General features: G+C 35.0%; 1 long non-coding RNA gene and 1 pseudogene across 6 annotated transcripts; both read right to left on the bottom strand.

Annotated features, from left to right (window-relative positions):
* Positions 1 to 9,322: 9,322 nt before the first annotated feature.
* Positions 9,323 to 12,690, bottom strand: LOC147478118 (uncharacterized). Of its 6 annotated transcripts, XR_015207735.1 has the most exons (7): positions 12,206 to 12,690; positions 11,943 to 12,035; positions 11,759 to 11,827; positions 11,105 to 11,227; positions 9,776 to 10,457; positions 9,570 to 9,668; positions 9,323 to 9,459 (listed from the first exon to the last, which is right to left on the bottom strand). It is a non-coding gene; the product is annotated as an uncharacterized LOC147478118 (long non-coding RNA). The 6 variants fall into 6 exon arrangements; XR_015207732.1 differs by having other exon boundaries at positions 11,943 to 12,690; XR_015207733.1 differs by having other exon boundaries at positions 11,759 to 12,035.
* Positions 12,691 to 13,161: 471 nt separating this feature from the next.
* On the bottom strand, positions 13,162 to 16,839 carry LOC147478117 (peroxisomal targeting signal type 2 receptor-like; annotated as a pseudogene).
* Between the last annotated feature and the right edge of the window lie 2,669 nt (positions 16,840 to 19,508).

Here is a 19,508-nt window from a genome sequence, read left to right as displayed (position 1 = left end):
TTAGTATTACCACTCTACTAGATGAGCCAATTAGAATTTACCCCAACTAGATGGGGAAATTAGGGTCTCCTTTTGAATACACACAAAAAAAAAGTCAACTTAGGTTGACCGTGTTTTTTTTTTGTGTATACTCAGGGAGAGACCCTAATTTCTCCATCTAGTTGGGGGAAATCCTAATTGGCTCATCTAGTAGGGGGTAATACTAGTTAACATTTTTTTTTTTTTTTTTGGTAATCATGTGTTCGAGTTTTATCCTCTACCTCTTGTGAATGGTGCCGTACTGCAAATGATTGGCTCATGGTGGAACCCAGGTTCTGTACATTCAATAGAAGTCAGGCTAAATATATATGGATAAGAACTTTTGACAAATTGCAAAAGTTCATTAGCTATTTGTACCTTAAGAAAGTTCGTCCCCGATAAACATGTGAGAAGTTGAGAACTAAAAACGATCAATTAACCTTGGCCATGTAATCGGATTCTTGATTTTAGATAAATGGTCAACACTTAATGAATTATGCACTTCGTTGTTAGGAGGTGTAGCGCAAAATCTTGAAATTTAAAAAGCATATATGGAATAAAGTTTACAACATGATCGTATTGTTTCTTGAGTTAGACTTTTAGAAAAGGTTTGGTACAGTAATTGAATTAATCTGATTGTGGATCAATGGATAATGGTTGAAAAACAAATTAAACGGCATATTGCACTATGGTTAACTCAAATGTTTTTGGACTGGATAAGAGTTGAGCTAAAAGAAATTAGTTGTGATCAACGACAACATACATACATATTTGAAAGAGAGTGTAGTAGCCATTTATTCGAAAAACAAATTTGTGTTGAACACCTATCCCATGTTAGTATTCTTTTTGGCAAGCCTATGAAGATCAATAACCCTTTGATGTGGTTTTGGGTGATGTTGTCCTAATCACCCAAAAATTTTACCGACTTTGTTAGTCGGCAACTGCATTCATATTAGTATAAAATTGTGTAGTAATTTTTTTTTTCTAAAGATGAGTGATGGATAGGTGATTAGGACAACATCACTCTTCTAAAGTAAGACTCGGACAAGCATGTGGACAAGCAAGTAAAATGGTTTCCAGGGAATGAACAAAAACACATACCTCCAACCCCTAACCTTATTTTCTTCCATCATAGCAAACCCTTGTTTATTTTCTTCTTCATTAGTATTCAATATTGTGAAATCATGCCTTATCTTCATGTGGGGGTTCAATTAAGATTATACCTAAGATTGTGACTGGTGTTGATTGATGATGATATGGAATTGGGAGGAAACAACGAATAAAATGTCGATTCCTCCTTGAATAATACCTAAAACAACAATCTTCTTTGTTGGGGGAGAGAAACCAAAACCACTAAAAGCAAGATTTATGTTTTTGTAATCACTTCTTTATACATTTCTGATATGGATAGGGGTGTATGGTTTTCTAGAGATGCACTCTAGGAGTCTCTAGGTATCTAGGTTATTGAGTGGGTTCAATCGCCTAGACAGAGTGAAACAATTAAGTTAATGAACATTAATGCGAGTAATTAGCAAAGAAAAGCTATTGCATAAGCTATTAGCTCTTAACAGTCTTAAGTAACAATGACACATAAAAGCAGCTACATTCTATTCTAAACTCTTTAGTTTATCAACTTTTGAAATGGCCAGAGTTTTGTCTTACAATGATTTGCCTATTCTCTCTGACATGGTATCTAAACGCATGAATTAAGTCTTAATACAGTGGCCTATTGTGGGATATTCCCCCTTCTCTCATTCAAAAATGCACACCGTGTGCATGACTGGACTATCTACATCAGGTACAACTGCAAAAAACCGGCTGTCAGGAGATTTTGTTTACCTGTGACCCTCGCAATGTTGAGTACATTGCTAGGAGTCTAAGACCAATTCCCAAAAGGCAAGCACTACATAAAGACTCGACATACTAGGAGATGAACTATCCAACCTGGACTCTGATTCATGGCATGTACGGAGGAGTAAGCACGCATGGCGTTCACATCAAACAATTTAGGAGCTTCATAACTAGAGTGAGCAAGAAAATGGTGGAAGACACACTTGTGCCTCTGTTGTCACTTGTAGCAAGAGAGTCATCTTTTATTGATTTGGGAGAAACTTTCATGAGGTACTCGTTCCATACTATTGTCATTGCTACCTATGGGAGAATCCAAAATTTCCATTCACTGGCTTTATGGACCCTGGATTTACTCTTTTTTTTTAATCGGTCATGGATCATGGATTTACTAAAGCCATGGTTGATTTTTTTAAAAACTGTATTCTTTAGGCATATTATGCCCCCTTTCTGGCAAAAGTTGTGCTGTCTATTAAATTCCTTAAAGAAAGCAGATCTTTCTAAAGGTGCAGAACAAACTGGTCTATTAGCTCATATACAAGCTTTCAAATGGTGACAAGTTTCCATTTGCAGGACAGGATACAACAGGAACAGCTGCCTCCTAGTTCTTCAGGTTGGTTTCAGATAACCCTCATGCGGAGGAAAATATCTAAGAAGGGCTGAATCAAGATTGAAATGCTAGGCAGGGTCTTAGAACAAGGACCGATGGGTGTTTGACTTGGAAGGTTTAAGAAGTATGGTACATCTACATGCCACCTTGTGTGAGTCCTTATCCACCCACAAAGGAGCTGTAAGAGAAGATGCAGTGATGTACTCCCCCCACTAAGCCATCTTTGGTCCTCCGCATGAAGAGTGGGATGACTGTAAAGGTAAAAGAACGGGTCTCCGGATGCTTAGACGAGATTAGAATTATAGCTACAGATAAGATAAACAACATGCTGTACTGCTTTCTAAGTGAACTTATAACAAGCTATATAATCAATATATTTAGCTTCCTTGATTATATAATAGAAAGAGTACATTGTAGTAGGATGAGATATCCTACAATACAAGTACATCAATAAAGTAAACGAGTTGATACACTATCAAGTATCAACTCCAAAATCCATTTCATGAACTTTGTATAGAAGAAAAATTACTGAGATGTCAGGAGAGCATGGTAGTTCAAATCCTAAAAACCGGGTGCACATGCAGCGGATGTAATGGAGTATAAACCGGAGGATATAATGTGATAGAGTTACAAAATATCATGGGGTGTATGGTCTCTACATCTACTGTATATACAGGATTGAAACTTTAGAGCATTTATAGTACACCTAATCGCTTGAAGTCCTTCTCCGCTAGTGACTTAACTACATGTGCAACCAAACAACTACATGTGACTTAACTACATGTCCTTCAGCACCTAATGTCTTCAAAATAGGTAAACACAGGTTCATTGCTGCATCTAAGGATTGGTTGGATCCTATTTGTCTACATTTCAACAGAAGACTATAAAAACACAAACAACATCATGAATCATAAAACAATAAATGGAAAGGATAGACTGTTGAAGGCTTGTCAAACATGAAATAATTTTCAGAACTTGTTCGAGTGTCATAGATGCTCTGCCTTTAGGTGTATTCATCTCCATTTTATGATTTTCCTTCAGGTTTCATGTCAAATAATTGGATCTATCGAAGTGTTACACTGCTGCAACAACATTCTTGTAGGGACATACCAAGTCCGACACAGGAAGATCCTGTAAACTATGCTTACAATACCTCTATTTGATCTGACTAGAGCTAACCACTACTCAAAGGCTAACATTGTAACACTAATATTATACTACTGCTTATTTAAAATACCAATTAATTTGTCTTCTATACTAGGACGTGAGCTAATGGCGACATTTTATTCATTAGAGTTGTGCTCAAAATTCTACTCCTATTAGTAGATGATGTGTTTTTCCTTCAATGGAGTTGTAATGATATCAATTAAAACAATGTTCAATAGAATATTCAAGAAAAAGCTCGCAAATGGACTTGAGTAACCAAAACAATATCGTTGACTGTAGAAAGCTACATGAGTTTTTTGAACAACATTGGGGACTAAGGATAAGTTTTAGTACAATGAGGCAATCTGATATTCATCACATTCACTAAGTAACATTACGGAACAGCATATCAGAATGCGAGGAAGCTCAGTCTTTATTAAATAGGACACAAAAACAATACTAGTCAACTATAAAAGCTTACAGAGTCTATTGAACAACATGGGGAAGCAAACTAGTTTTATTACAATCAGCTTCAATGAGAATTCAGTTTTCATCTCAGTTATCAAGTCATCGTTTATAAACATTAAGGAGCACAAAAAACCCATATTATTAAGCAAGAATAGTAACAACATACCAGAATGAGATTCTCCATTATAAGGACTGGTAAACGGGCACGTGCGTTGCACGTGTTAGGAAAGAAAATTGGGATAGAGAAAATCAAATGAATGAATGTATGTAAATTGGTAACATATTATATTTGTTTGAATGGATATATTATGTAATATGGTTTAGATTAATACAGGTCGAGGTCTGACATAAAACTTCAATAAGAAAAAACACTTCAATATGCTAGTTGTGTACTTTGCCTGCTTTGATTTTTGTTGCGGTGTCATGTTGCGAATAAATATATTCGAAAAGGCATTTAACCGCCTGTAACTTAGTCAATATATAATTATTAGTGTATATGCTACAAACTAATTTACCAAAACAATAGGTATTATGTTGATGAAGTTAACCTTTGTGCTGCTGTTTGTGTAATTATCTTGTCGAGCATCTGTATGTGATTGAGGAACATTGTTGGATTCATATGAATGTTTTACTTGTAAGATATAAGAATATTATATCATGGTGTGCAAAATAATTGTTTATCTACATTGAAGAATAAAATAGCTAAAAAAAAATGCAAGAAGAATAGCATTTTTTTCATCATTGATTCTAGCGAATCCATCAGTTCTTTTTTTTTTTGTCGTTCTAAATATTTTGGTTGGTTTAAATAAGTAGGTAGCTTGGATAGAGAAAGAAATTGTAGCTAGCTAACAAAAGTCATTTTCTATTTATTTATTTAGAAACGATTACAATGAGAAACAATTAGAAAAAAAGACATTGGACACTATTAATATTTCTTCTATATATAGATCTATTAAGTCGGATATAATATGTGGAGTGAATTGAATGTGTAAATAAAAACTTTCTGTAAGATGTCTATGTGGCAAGATTACCATTTAAAACTTTCAATATAATGTGGATGTTATTACATGTGTATGAAGATTGAATGATTCAAATGATGGAGTGATGATTTTTTCAAATCATCTGTATAGAGGCGACAAAAGGAAGAAATTATGAATGCTAGTCGCATCACTAAATTACATCTGTTTAACCATGTCGTTAGTCGCACAATACTTTGATCAATTCTTGCCTTGACTATTGTTCCCATTCTGAAAATGCTATTATCAACCAACTCCACATGCAGTTCGTTGGCACATGTCGGGCTTCAATTCGTCTTGATTAACATAATGCAATGGAATGTTGGTTCTTTGAGAGTCAAATTAAATATATGTAGTGAGTAGTTAGTAGCAGGTGCAGAGTGCATAGTGAAGGAGTTCAGAGGCATTAAAAGCGTTATCCACTATGCACACTCACTATGCTATGCGTAGATGATTATAGAATCGATTTTTCAAGCGGCAACAACTTTAATTATAGAAACATCCATAATACAGACTGGTGTATTGGGAAAAATGTTAGTGTTCTTCATAAAAAAAAATTGTTGGACTGGTATTAAAAACTCTAATATTGCATCCAATAGATGGAACTTCTATATGTCAGAGGTGTTATGTTGAATAAAAACCCCATCTAGTATTCTGGATGAGAACCTTAGAGGTTTCCTTTCATTTAGTATTCCGGAGTCAAATTTAAAAGTTGGAAGAGAAGCCCAAACTAAAAATGCTCATTTGCACAGCGTGTTTTGTATCTACTAAGGCGAAAATTACAGTGTCATGATATTATATTTTTATTTTGAAAAAATTACCGTTTGAACTTTTATTACAGTCATAAGTTTCATTTTCTATTGCACATAAGTGTGCATGCGGGATTCGAAACAGTGTTACTAATTATATTTGTAAGTGAAACTATTGGGAGTCTAAATGATGTAATAGAAAATTTTGAACAATAAAATAAATTTGAGCTATCAGTGATTACATTTGTTTATTTATAAATATATTAAGCAAGCCTAAGCCTACCTCACATGAGTGCAATTTTATCCCTTGATTCAAACACTTTAGCCTTCTAAATGGTTAGCCACCAGCGTGCATGGTGAATATATATACCTCATTAGCAGAAATCTCATTGAACTCGACCAGGCAATCGATTTGAAATCTGAAACTTAAATCTTTCGAAACTTAAATCTTTGAACATTCTTGTGAACTTGTCTGCTTAAGTACTAATACCTTATTATCCAAGTCTTCCTTTCTTTTCTTGAGCCTTGAATATTGTATGCCTTGAATACTCTATTGTATTACAAACTTAGAAAAATCAGATTTTCTATGAACTTGACTTACATACCCATAATGCTTGTTTAACTTTCGAGTAGTTACATGCATACATGCATACCGATAGACCCACTTTGAAACTGAAATAAACTGCTTATTCTATTTTTTGTATCATGTTTATCTTTTTGCCATAGATATAATTTCCTATCATTTGATTCCATGACTGAAGAAACTGTCAGGCTAGGGCACAGAGCATAATTCCTGTTACAATTCATTTCCCACTTATGCTACAAAAATCCAGTATGTTAGTGTGGCAGTAAAGTGTCGTCAACTTGCAGAGGACATGTGTTACGCCAATCGTATTTTGTAGAGGATAATATATCCACAAACATTTATTGGTATTTTGTTTATTAATTTGCAACTGTGAATACCTCCAATTGATGTGCGGAGACTCAGGATACTAATGGGGGAAGAGGTGCATGGAAGTCATTTGGGTGCCTGTAGATAAAAACGAAAAAGGATCTACTTGCTCGTTCCAATTGTTCAAGTAGAGAGAGCCGAGAAATTTCTTAGAAGCAAGCCTTCATATATGAAATGTGGCATCATGAAAATATTGTTTGATGTATTAAAATAGCATTTCTCTAAATTCTTTACTTCCTTTTTTTTTTTTTTTTTTTTTTTTGGGTGGAAACTTATTGCCATTAGTTTGTATAGCTTTCATTGATATTTGGCAACAATTAAGAAAGAAATCACCATTTTAAGAAATCAAATTAATTACATTCATTTCCTTTAGAAAAAAAAAAAAAGAAGATAAGTATGTAACCGGTTCACCAGACAGAATGCCAATAATTGTATGGATTGGTGGTTAATCGTGGATATACTTAGAACATATGTCTTGAGTACTTGACAAACTTTTGGTTAATTCATCAATACACTGAAGTAATGTTACGAAGTTCAAACATTTTAGATTCAATTGGCCTTAAAAATGTGCATGGCTTCTTATTAAATCTAAAACTGTAAAATGCCTTTACAAAGCTAGTTGATTAGAACAAAATTCCCAAGGATAAAAAATTGCTTAGAACACGAACAATAGGTAGCCGTATTATACTATGATCTGGTCGAGCTCGATCATCTTTAAGTGCACAAAAAGAAAATTTCTTTTTATTTATTAATCCAGTTTTATATCTCTAGTTCGCAGGGAGTAGTTCTACTATGGCTAACAACAATGATTCCAAAGAAATGGGTTTCACAAACAAAGCTTAATCCCCAAATTCAAGGCAGTTGGCACTTCTATATTCATCATTTGTTCTTATGACCATAGGAAGTGGCGGCATTAGACCATGCTCCATGGCCTTTCGAGCAGATCAACTAAAAAGAAAAGAAGACAGTCCAAATTATAAGAGAATCTTACAGAGTTACTTCAGCTGGTACTATGCATCAATTGGACTTTCTATTTTAATTTCAATGACTATCATAGTTTACATTCCAGATCGTTTTGGATGGAAATGGGGGTTTGGAGTTCCTGCTGTGCTGATGTTCCTATCTATTGTCATTCCTCGTGAGCAAAATAAATCTAATAATGTGCTGAATGTCGTTGCGAGTGAGCATCCTCACCCACCTAGTGCGAGGAACCTGCATCAGTAGCTCTTGATGAAAACTTGGTCCCCCTGGCGTTGAAGTGAACATCGGATTAGCCAGCAGTCTAGAAGCATTTCCTCGCAGTACGTGTTTCCGGGCAATGGTGGTTATGTTGCCCTCTTCATATGTGGTTATCAAAATTGATGGATTCTGAAATGATATCTCTACACGTTTTTTCACAGTGCACTTCTGGCTAGTGCATCTGTAATAGCTTCTGCAACGGCCAAACAAAGGCCTGTTAGACAATGAAATGAAAAACAAAAAGGAAATAAGGAAGAGAGAAATTGTAGGGGTACATTCTTAGCGACTCGAGTCATCTAACTGAAGTTTCATTACCTTGTTGAAGAATCTATGATATGATGCAATGCAATTCTAGCTAGCATCGCATCACAATCATAGTGTTTGCATTGACATTAAAGCATATATAGAAGTATATATATTCAAATTAGATAAGGATTGGAGTTCATTGATAAATGATCTTACATCCATTTTAGAACCTACAAACACTACATATATATAAAACTGAAATATTTTACTAATAACCATATCAGTTTTAAATGGTTAGCAAATTGTGGTGGTTTCACTATATGGATCAAATCCATCTTACTTTCGGAGAAAAATAAGTATATATACAGTTACATAGCTTAATTAAAGATAATCTTGCACTGTTAAAAAGAGGTTGGGGACCTCTCTAAAAACCTCGCTTATCGACCCAAAAAAAAAAAAGCAAAAGTGCTCATTAACTCTGTGTGTATGTAGTAAATTAACAAACCTTGGATAAAGGCTATTCTTGACAGCCTTCTGGCCATATTTCCTCCATCTATATCCATCCTTCCATGTCCTCTGCAAACATTTACTGGGCCTAAGCCATAAAGAGCAAAGCTTAGTTCTGTTTGTTGGAATTGTAACTCCTTATCTCTGCAAATAGAATTCTCTTCACGGTCTTCACCAAGAAAACGCCCATGCATAAGCACATAAACAGCATGAGAAAGTAGTACGAGTAACTCCACACGATCCTTCCCATAACAGGCACACACATCCCAGTAAAAGCATATCCAGCATATGCGACAATGTCCAACAACGGTGCTTCCCCACTCCCCAATGAATACAATGATACCTTTTAGTAGCGCAGCCTCTACGAAAACCATCCAAGTAGTCCCTTTGTGAATTGAAGGCTCAAAGCTTCTGGACTAAACCTGCATCACATGAAGGAAATGAGGAACATTGGAAACGTATTCGTAAGGGGAAAAAAACATTGTATGGCCCTAATTATGCAGTCTTACTTTCCAATAAGGCCAATGTGAAGCCAGCAAGGACCACATAGGTACCATATGACATCAGGGGGGTGTACAGGTCAGGAGCATTTATGTCAAAAGATGGAGGTTTATAGGAGAGTCTGCCACCTACTGGTTCAGTTATTCTTGTCCAATGGCCCTGAATAGGAGAGTCAAAAGCGGATTAACAAAAGAACCAAAAACAAAAATCCCAAGAGAAATTTAAAAAAAACACAGCATAAGAGAAATTTCAAATCACTTTGTGCTTACTCGGTGTAAAAAAGGAAAAAGAATAACTTTTAGCTTGTTCCTCACGTATTGTCCATTCACTTGGAAGTAGTACTGAGGATCGGAGAAGTACTTGCTTACCTGATCAAAGGATAAAGAAGAATTAGTATAGCTTACTTCCCATAAATTTCACAACTCAATTGTATATCCCATTGCCTAATGCACTCTGGAAATATTTTATTACATACATTGCTTTGCACAAACTCAGAGCTCGAACCAAGAATTCTCTCTCCATATGCACCCAATCCATCGCGGATGATTCCTTCCCCAGCCCGTCTGTTTTTCGTCGAAACACACGAACAAACACAAAAATGAAATAAAATAAAATTAGACAAAATGCACAAACTTAGAGATGAAGGGCAATAAGCAAAACTGCCACATTAGTTGTCCCCGCTACTCTTGCTGCCCCATTGCCTCCACCTGACTCTAATGATCCAGCAGCAAAATGGCCATCAAGAATTGCTTGGGCTGGACGCTTTTCATTTCCAAACTCATCAAGACCAGAAAATAGAATAATATTATTCAGACAACCAAAGGAATTAGTATGCTTTGGTATTGGATAAGAAGAAGTATATTCAGGAGGAAACATAGTTTCAGCTTGTCCATTAATTGGAGGCACCCAGATGACTTTCATGCACCTCTTCCCCCATTAGTATCCTGAGTCTCCTCACGCACATCAACCGGAGGCGTTCACAGTTGCAAATTAATAAACAAAATACCAGTAAATGTTTGTGGCTTGGCATTCATACCCCAGCATGCGTCAATGACTGCACCCACTCGTTGACCTCCTGTTCTAGTGGCGGAGTTTCATATATCACTTGCATTTGCCACCTGGCTTCCACTGTCCCCCAGGTAACATTTAAACACAATCTTTTCTAAAAAAAATAGTGAATGTTAAAAAAAAGAATATGAAAGCAATGATACCAACGCTAAAAAGAAGAATATAAGGAACATGACTGTTGAAACAACAATTATGTACTACCAAATTAAAGTCAAAATGAAGGCATAAAATTGAAAAAGAAAACATTGAACTTTAAGTTAAGGTAGTAAAAAAACATTGCACGTGTTACGAAGAAGATAATAAATTTTTATTTGGGAAGAAGAGTGCGAATTACCGAATTTTAAGCTAGGTACACATCTCTCCTGAATTCTCAAACCTGTAGGTGCACATTACTCATAAGCTGGTGCAAAATCCCTTTGTCTAAAATAAAATGATGCCATTTCTATTTTATCGAAAAAATCCAAAGAAGACCACCATGAAAGAAAGAGGCACCACTTTAGCTTTATATTAACAGATGCCTTAATGTTTTGAAAATCTCAATCAGATATTATTGAATCGCTCAAATTATGGGGGTGAGTTAGACTGATCATGTTGTAAGGGAACTTTGTTTTTTATAAACGTATATGAAAGTCGCAATTACATTTTCTCAAATAACTAATCGGTAAAAATGCCTACATTACACGATGAAAATGAACAATAAAGAATGAAGAAATTAATTGATTTCAAAAAAGCGTACCTGATATGAAGTTGTTATGTTTCTGGAAAAAAAGCTCTCAAGATTTTAATACACGTATAATTGCTACAAAGTAGAAATCCCCAACATACCAATGCTCTGAACCAAGATTCACCACTCATAAATCTGCAAATCAGAAACCATTGATTAATAAAAATGTTCAAAACTATAATTTCTATGAAGCTGATCCTAAGGAAAGCTATGGAGAAGTGTCTGACAGTAACAAACTTGTGTTGTACAATCCATCGAGGTTAAACCATAAATGTCTATTGTTTAAATATGGAAAGTATGGTATGGAGAAAGCATAACATGTGCTAGTGGTTAAACCAGAAAAAAAAAAAAAAAAAGTGTCATTAACCAACGTAGCACATAAGTTTACAGAATCCCAACTATTAGTCTCAAACCATTTGTGTATGAAAGAGACAGAGAATAAAATAGAAAATAAAAGCATAACTGAAGAAAAAAAATCATTTATGAATCACCAAAAGTACTGGGTTAGAGATTATATTTTTCTTCACTTTGACGGATACTCACTTGATTTTGTATTATTTCCATTGATAATAACACAATGAAGCAAAGGATAATACCCTTAAGTCTTCCTGATGCTCGTTGAATGAAAAATGAAAGCGAAAATTCAAACAGTAAGCAATGACCAACCTGTTATTGAATCCAGTGTGTTTCTCCCAATCCAAATAATCCACTTCCTTTCATTTCTAAGAGAAAAACCTATAATATAAAGCAATTTACTAAAAACGAATAGACTTGATACCAGACAATTCATAGAATAACAACTAAGCAAGGTCGAAAAATGAAGACGACGAAGAGCAGACAATTAACATACCCAATATTTTTCGTTTAGTAGCCAATCACCTCTCCGAAGCGTCGTGAATCGGGAGAAAGGGATATTGAATAGACACTTGGAGAAGGTGGGAACCTTAAATTTTTGCCATGGAGACGACGAAGAGCAGACAATTAACATACCCATTATTTTTTATTTAATACCCAATATTATTGATGTAAATGTTGTAGATTAGTGAAGTTATCAACAATTTTGAAGTATTGTCTCACAAAAAATTGTAAATTTAAACTTAAATCGAGATTTACCTGTCAGCATTGTACAACGAAAAGCTTTTGAGACCCGTAAAGCCTTTTTCACCTCTCTTGTTTGCGTGTGTCTTGCTCAAGATTTAGGGCAACAAAATATTGCCTCTTTGAAGGCTTCAAATGAAGAGACACCAATTTAGGCGAACACTTACAATATTATTGTTGGGTAAAAGTGCGCCAGCATGAAAAATCCCTAATTAAGAAAAAATAGTGGCTGTTAAGAAAAAATGAATATGAAAGCAATGATACCAACTCTAAATCTTGATGGCTATTGAAACACCCATTAGTATTACCAAATTAAGGTCGAATTGATGGCATAAAATTGAAAAAAAAAGAAAAAGAATATAAAGAGACGATCTAAAGAAGAGTGAGCAGTCGATACCCTTGCATTTGGAATGGAAAATTGTGTAGTAGTAAATAACCCTTTAAAACAGTAAGAAAACAACAACATACCAAATTCACAGCGATTAAGAATTGTTAAATGCAAACAATGGTTGCAAGTCTTCAATTCAATCAGTAGAGCAAATGAATTTCCAGCAAGTTTCAGTTGTGAAAAAATAGAAAGTGAAAAACTGTTGACGGTCGAAAGTGAGCGCATTTCGATCTTGTGTTTGGAACTTTGGAAAGGGAGGAGAATGGAAGAGAAACGGAAGAATTACCTGTTATGTCGACAAAAAATCTTGTATCTCTGAAGTTGGGAATGGGATCGAACATGTGTTTTTCGATCCGAAACGGTGCGACTGTATTAGTTAGTTAGGTGATGACGGAAAGACGCACTATTTAGAATCAATTATATTGTAAATTTGTAATCACCAATTTACCCTTTGACTTAATGTCCGCTGAGAATTTTGTGGGTGAAACTTTCGGGTACCCTTTTGATTTAAAAGATTGGATTAAAACCGGTAATACGGGACTAATAAACGGCGGCTAGTTTTCCCATTATATATAAGATTGCTTCCAATTACACTTCTGCTGCTCCAAAACAAAAGCAAATTTTCTTCAAGGCGCCCTTGGATCAGTTCCATGTTGCCATACATAAATAAGCTCATCCCAACCGGTACTCACAAAAAGACCCTCAACAAGTACACTCATATCCATTCCAACCGCAAATTCCGTATGGTGATCATATCATATCTCCCAACAAGTGCATCCTCAATCTTATAATCCCATAAACATACAGTCATGTCATAGGAACATGACGCAATTAAGCTATCCCTATGAGGCAAAAATTTAACTCTCCTCACAGCATAACTATGCCCATTTAAAACAGTTACAGGAACTCGAAAACTCCTCACAGCCCAAACCTTAATCAACTTATCAACCGAAGCAGTAGCAAGTAAACAATCTCATGCATACTTATTCCAAACACAAGACAAAATCTCAAAATCATGAGCAGGTAAAATCATAGTAGAATTAGGCTCTCTAACATCCCAAATTCTAAGTGTACAATCACCCGAAGCCGAAGCAAAAACATCCCCATGCCGCGGGTTCCATATCGCCAAATAAACACAATAAGCATGCTCCTTAAAAGTTCTAACAATTATAGGCCTATCAATAGTCCAAAGCTTTACACTATCATCCTAAGAAGAACTTAAAAACGAATCCCTCCTAACCGGATTCCAATCAACCGAATGCACTTCACGAGTATGTTCATGTAAGGAACGTATCGAGTTTTGAGTTCGTGGTAATGCAAGGTCATATAGCTTAACTGAACCATCAGCAATAGCAGCAACAAGTAGATTTTCATTGTTTTCAGACCAAGTAACGTCGTAAACACCATCAGCAGTGTCGAATGCGGAAATTTCAATGATGGGGCCTGATGGATTTAAGTCTAGAACATGAATTTTTCCATTGCCTAGTATTCCAAAGTTTTGTGATGTTCCTACTGCTAAACGGTTTTCATAAAAAGGACTAAACTTAACTGAATAGCCATTAAATGGTGTTTTAAAGATGGGCTTATTAAGTAGTAGTAGTACAATGACTTAAATAAATTGAAAAAAATTGCTAACAAAATTTCATGGGAAAATAAGTTAATGGATAAAATAGGAGTTCGAAGCACGAACTGGAGAGAGAAAGTTCGAAGATTGTTTTAATATGGGTGTCATGCACTCGTGAAATTAATTAATGTAGAAAATTTATTCTAAAAATATACTTATTGTTAAGTAAACAAGAAAATCAAATTGATATAACAAATATATCACGAACAAATCTTTAGTTCAACAAAGAAACAAACCTTTTAGTTCAACTAATGAACTTAATTTACCAATGATTAAATCCGAGCCTAGTGAAAATTCACCATGTCCTTAAAACAGATTTTCCTTCTCACGGTGCTTGAAGGTTGATAGGAAACTGTCTCCCAAGATATAATGGATTTCCTTCTATAGAAATTAAGCTAGCACTTCAATTCTATAGACTCAACGAACACAACATAGTATTTGACTAAGAACAGAGGGAGAAGAGAAAGATCAGAACTCTATGTGATTTGGTGTCTTTCTCTCCAAATTCATCCACTATTTATACGTGAGTGGTGCCTCTTCGAAATAACACAGTGACTCTTAGGAAAAAGTGAGCAACTCTTTGAAAAGTCATATGTTTCGAAAAGACATATCATTTTGGCATAAAGCATTGTTTTGAACCAGTGACTATTTCGAAAGGTCACACCTTTTCAGCATTATGCATTGTTTCGAACCAGTGCACATTTTGAAAGGTCGCACCTTTTCGGCATAATGCACTGTTTTGAACCAGTGCATCCTTTCAAAAAGGTTTTCCTCACTTTACGTACTGTTTCAAGAGAAACCCATTTCATCTCAATTTGGGATAACTTGGGAGACAAATTACTCATTCATATCTCAATGGATTTGTACAAAGCAAATCAATTTTTCTAACAATCTCCCCACATGAATGAAAATTTGGCTTTTTCTATCATAAACATCGGATTTATGTTCTTTTACAAATGAAAATATACCGCATTAGGTCAAGTAGCATGGGAGGCCTTGAACTTGCCTTAGTGAAAGACTATCGGATTTAATTGATTATTTGAACTGTCAACCGTTTGTATAAACCTAGACAATCATCTTCACGCAGTACCTTCTCGAATATTGCTGGTTCTCACATTTGTATTCATTTTGGCCTTGAACACTTCTTGGTTTCAGATAGTGCTTTTAAGACATTTGCCTTTAAAATTCTCATAAAAGCGGCCCCACTTCGCACTAACATAGGTGATTTCTATAAAGAGTATCCTATAATACTCCACTTGGATAACATAACTTTCCAAGATATATTAAATCATTAAAAGCTTGATTTATCCTGGTTCTCACGACAGATATGCACTATCTTATATAGGAATGGATTAGAGTATAATATTACTCTCTAGTGTTAACTGAGTCACAAACATAATTCAGTTGACCCATTGAACCTAGATCTTGGGATCTCCAGTCAACTAGGTTGGTTTTTCCATTATGAAGACTCTAGTTGATTATCTCAAAGGCTTTAAGCCCATTCCTTTTGATAATCTTTCAACTTGCTCTCCTGTTAAACCTTTTGTAAATGGATCCGCAATGTTATCTTTTGATTTTACATAGTCGATTAAGATAACTCTATTTGAGAGCAATTGTCTAACGGTATTATGTCTATGACGTATGTGTCGAAAATTTCCATTATACATGCTACTCTGTGCTCTACCAATAACAGATTGGCTGTCACAGTGTATACACACTGCTGGCATAGGTGTAGCCCAGTTTGGAATATCCTCTAAGAAATTTCGAAGTCACTCAGCTTCTTCTTCTTCAACCTCGTCCAACACTATGAATTATGATTCCATAGCGGACCTTGCTATACATGTTTGCTATGAGGATTTTCTTTAAATTTATGCATCTCTCCTAGAGCAAAACACCACATTTGATGTCTTTTGAGTAATGCTTCAATAAATTTCCAATTTTGAATTGATTAATTCAAGAAGATATATAATCCCCCACATTTTCCCAATTTCTCATGACAAAGTCAATAAATTGGAAACCATTTAGATATATGTTTTTCAAGTGAGACGTCTTGTTAAAAAATGTCACATATCATTCATATAGTGTCTAAACACTTCTAAGACCTCAATTTGCTTACAAGGATGTTGACATTCACAAGACTGAATAGTCAACCATTTAGTACTTTTGTTGGTTATTAGTTATGTTCACAAAGAGTCACAAAAACTCCAAATTTTGAACCTTATCTTACCAACAGCGGTGTCTTGTTCGAAATATCTTGGTTCCGCTTTCCAAGTGTTTGCCTTTTCAAACAGTCGCACCTTTTTATCAAGTTCACTTTAATTCCACCCATGTTCAATGAACCATCTTTATTTAAACCCAAACCATATGGCGCCAAGACTATTACAAAGACCATGGTGGTTATTTAAGTTATTGGACGGATGTCCATTAAATTGGATACAAACTAGTGTGCTTCAAGCACTTCATCGACTTTCCATTCAATCAGTACGTGAACCATTTCCTTCTTTCACATCTCTTCAACCGGATTGAAGGAATTTCGAAGGTCACTTTAGCGTTCACTACTAAAGAACTGCCAAAATATATAATTTCTGAGTGCGTAATTAACTAGAAATACATACCTGTCCCAGTGCATGAAACCATCATAGTGAGGAACTATGGCAAGAAAACATTTCTGCCACATATTAATCTTTTGACCACCACTTCTCAACGACACATTAACAAAACCCACTTCAAGATTGTTAGTGCATTTTGCAATAAGTATAACCAAAATTAATTCAACAAAATTAATTCAAGGCAAGTGATTTGTCTTAAGTTTGTATGAAACTTATTCCAAAAATATATTTATTGTTAAGTAAACAAGAAAATCAAATTGATATAACAAATATATCATGAACAAATCTTTAGTTCAACAAACAAACAAACATTTTAGTTCAACTAATGAACTTAATTTACCAATGATTAAATCCGAGCCTAGTGAAAATTCGCCATGTCCTTAAGACAGATTTTCCCCCTCACGGTGCTTGAAGGTTAATAGGAAACTGTCTCCCAAGATAAAATGGATTTCCTTTTATAGAAAGCTAGCACTTCAATTCTATAGACTCAGCGAACACAACATAGTATTTGACTAATAACAGAAAGAGAAGAGAAAGATCAGAACTCTGTGTGATTTGGTGTGTCTTTCTCTCCAAATTCATCTACTATTTATAGGTGAGTGGTGCCTCTTCGAAACAACACAGTGACTCTTGGGAAAAAGTTAGCAACTTTTTAAAAAGTCACATGTTTCGAAAAGACACACCATTTCGGTATAAATCACTGTTTCGAACCAGTGCCTATTTCGAAAGGTCACACCTTTTCGGCATGATGCACTGTTTCGAACCAGTGCACATTTTGAAAGGTCGCACCTTTTCGACATAATGCACTGGTTCGACAGTGCATCCTTTCGAAAAGGTTTTTCTCACTTTACGTACTGTTTCAAGATAAACCCATTTCATCTCAATTTGAAATAATTTGGGAGACAAATTACTCATTCATATCTCAATAGATTTGTGCAAAGCAAATCAATTTTTCTAACAATTAATTGGGCCACCCGGAACCCAACCATGCTCTACGTACATTGGTCTTGGGCTTGCCGTCATGGTGGTCCTTCTGGTTTTGTGCAAAAGTGGGTTTTAAAATTCTCTTCTTTGAGGCAGAATAAAATCATTGAATTGATTTGCATATTGTTGATATTTATTTGTGACCGCATGTATCTTGATGCAAAGTAATTGTGGTAAGCAGTAAGCGTAAGCTGTGGTGAAAAGAATTTTGGATTGGGATTTTATTTTATTAGTTTGGTGGTCTTCCTGGTTTTGTTGTGTATGTTCCTATGTGGTTGATCTTGATACTCCGAAAGTAATTTTTTTGCATGATTTATGAGGTCGACACTCGAAAGCTTTATTGTTGAAGGAACAAGAAAAATTAGACGAGACTTTAGACAATGCTTTCGAGTTTCGACAATCGACCAGTCAACTATTGATTTTTGCCCTGTCCATGTACTACATGTCTACATACCTTGATTAATATCAAGAGGACAAGAGACATTAATATCCACAATCGTTGCTAGCTATTTACATTTTTCTTTTTCTGGCATTTAACATCTTTTTATTTACTAGTAGTACCCTTACAATTTTTTAAAAAAAAAAATTAGGATGAACTAGTATTACCCCCACTAGATGAGCCAATTAGGATCCCCCCCCCCCATGTCTACATACCTTGATTAATATCAAGAGGACAAGAGACATTAATATCCACAATCGTTGCTAGCTATTTACATTTTTCTTTTTCTGGCATTTAACATCTTTTTATTTACTAGTAGTACCCTTACAATTTTTTTTAAAAAAAAATTAGGGTGAACTAGTATTACCCCCCACTAGATGAGCCAATTAGGATTCCCCTCACTAGATGGGAAATTAGGGTCTCCCCCCTAAATACACACAAAAAAATTTCGGTCAATCCACTTTGACTTTTGTTTTGTGTGTATTTAGGGGGGAGACCCTAATTTCCCATCTAGTGGGGGAGAAATCCTAATTAGCTCATCTAGTGGGGGGGTAATACTAGTTAACCCAAAAAATTATTCATCAAATCTGAGGGCACCACTGTCCACAGCACGAATGACTATATTCAAGCTCTACATATGGGTATCAAAGCTGGCGGTGACTAGGACTAAAGGGGCGGACATCCAAATATACCTGAGTAGAAGCTCAAGAGTCGTGTTGTACCTCGATAATAGTTCAGATAGAGAGTATATGTTAATTCTACTTTTCTTTTATCCTACCTAACTAGGTGCAACTGGATATCTAAATATTCGAATTTGTATTTGATAAATCGGATATTATTCAAAAATTTCGGATATTGGATTCGGATTCGATAATTTTTTATGTCCAAACTGGTTTCGGATACGGATTCGGATACTGGCATATCCACATCCGAAAATATCCGATCCGATTTAAAAAATTAATAGTTATTATATATAATTTATTTATTTATTTATTATTGTATAAAATATTATATAAAATCATAAACTAATAATATAAAACTATAATAACAAAATAATAATAATAAATGACAAATATATATATTTATAATAGTTTTTATAGTGGTAAAATAAATTATTCAAATCAAATAAAATTTTAATTAATAGTAATTTTCGGATCGGATAGATAATATTCGATTCGGATATCCGAAATCGGATTCGGATAATTTTTTTAATATCCGTCGGATTCGGATACAGGCATATCCAAATCCAAACCTATCCGTTTTCACACCTATAG

The sequence above is a fragment of the Coptis chinensis genome, chromosome 9 (assembly GCF_015680905.1).
Source record: "Coptis chinensis isolate HL-2020 chromosome 9, ASM1568090v1, whole genome shotgun sequence".
Classification (NCBI taxonomy): domain Eukaryota; kingdom Viridiplantae; phylum Streptophyta; class Magnoliopsida; order Ranunculales; family Ranunculaceae; genus Coptis; species Coptis chinensis.
The sequence above is the reverse complement of the archived record's forward strand: the minus strand, read 5'-3'. Positions and strand labels throughout refer to the sequence as shown.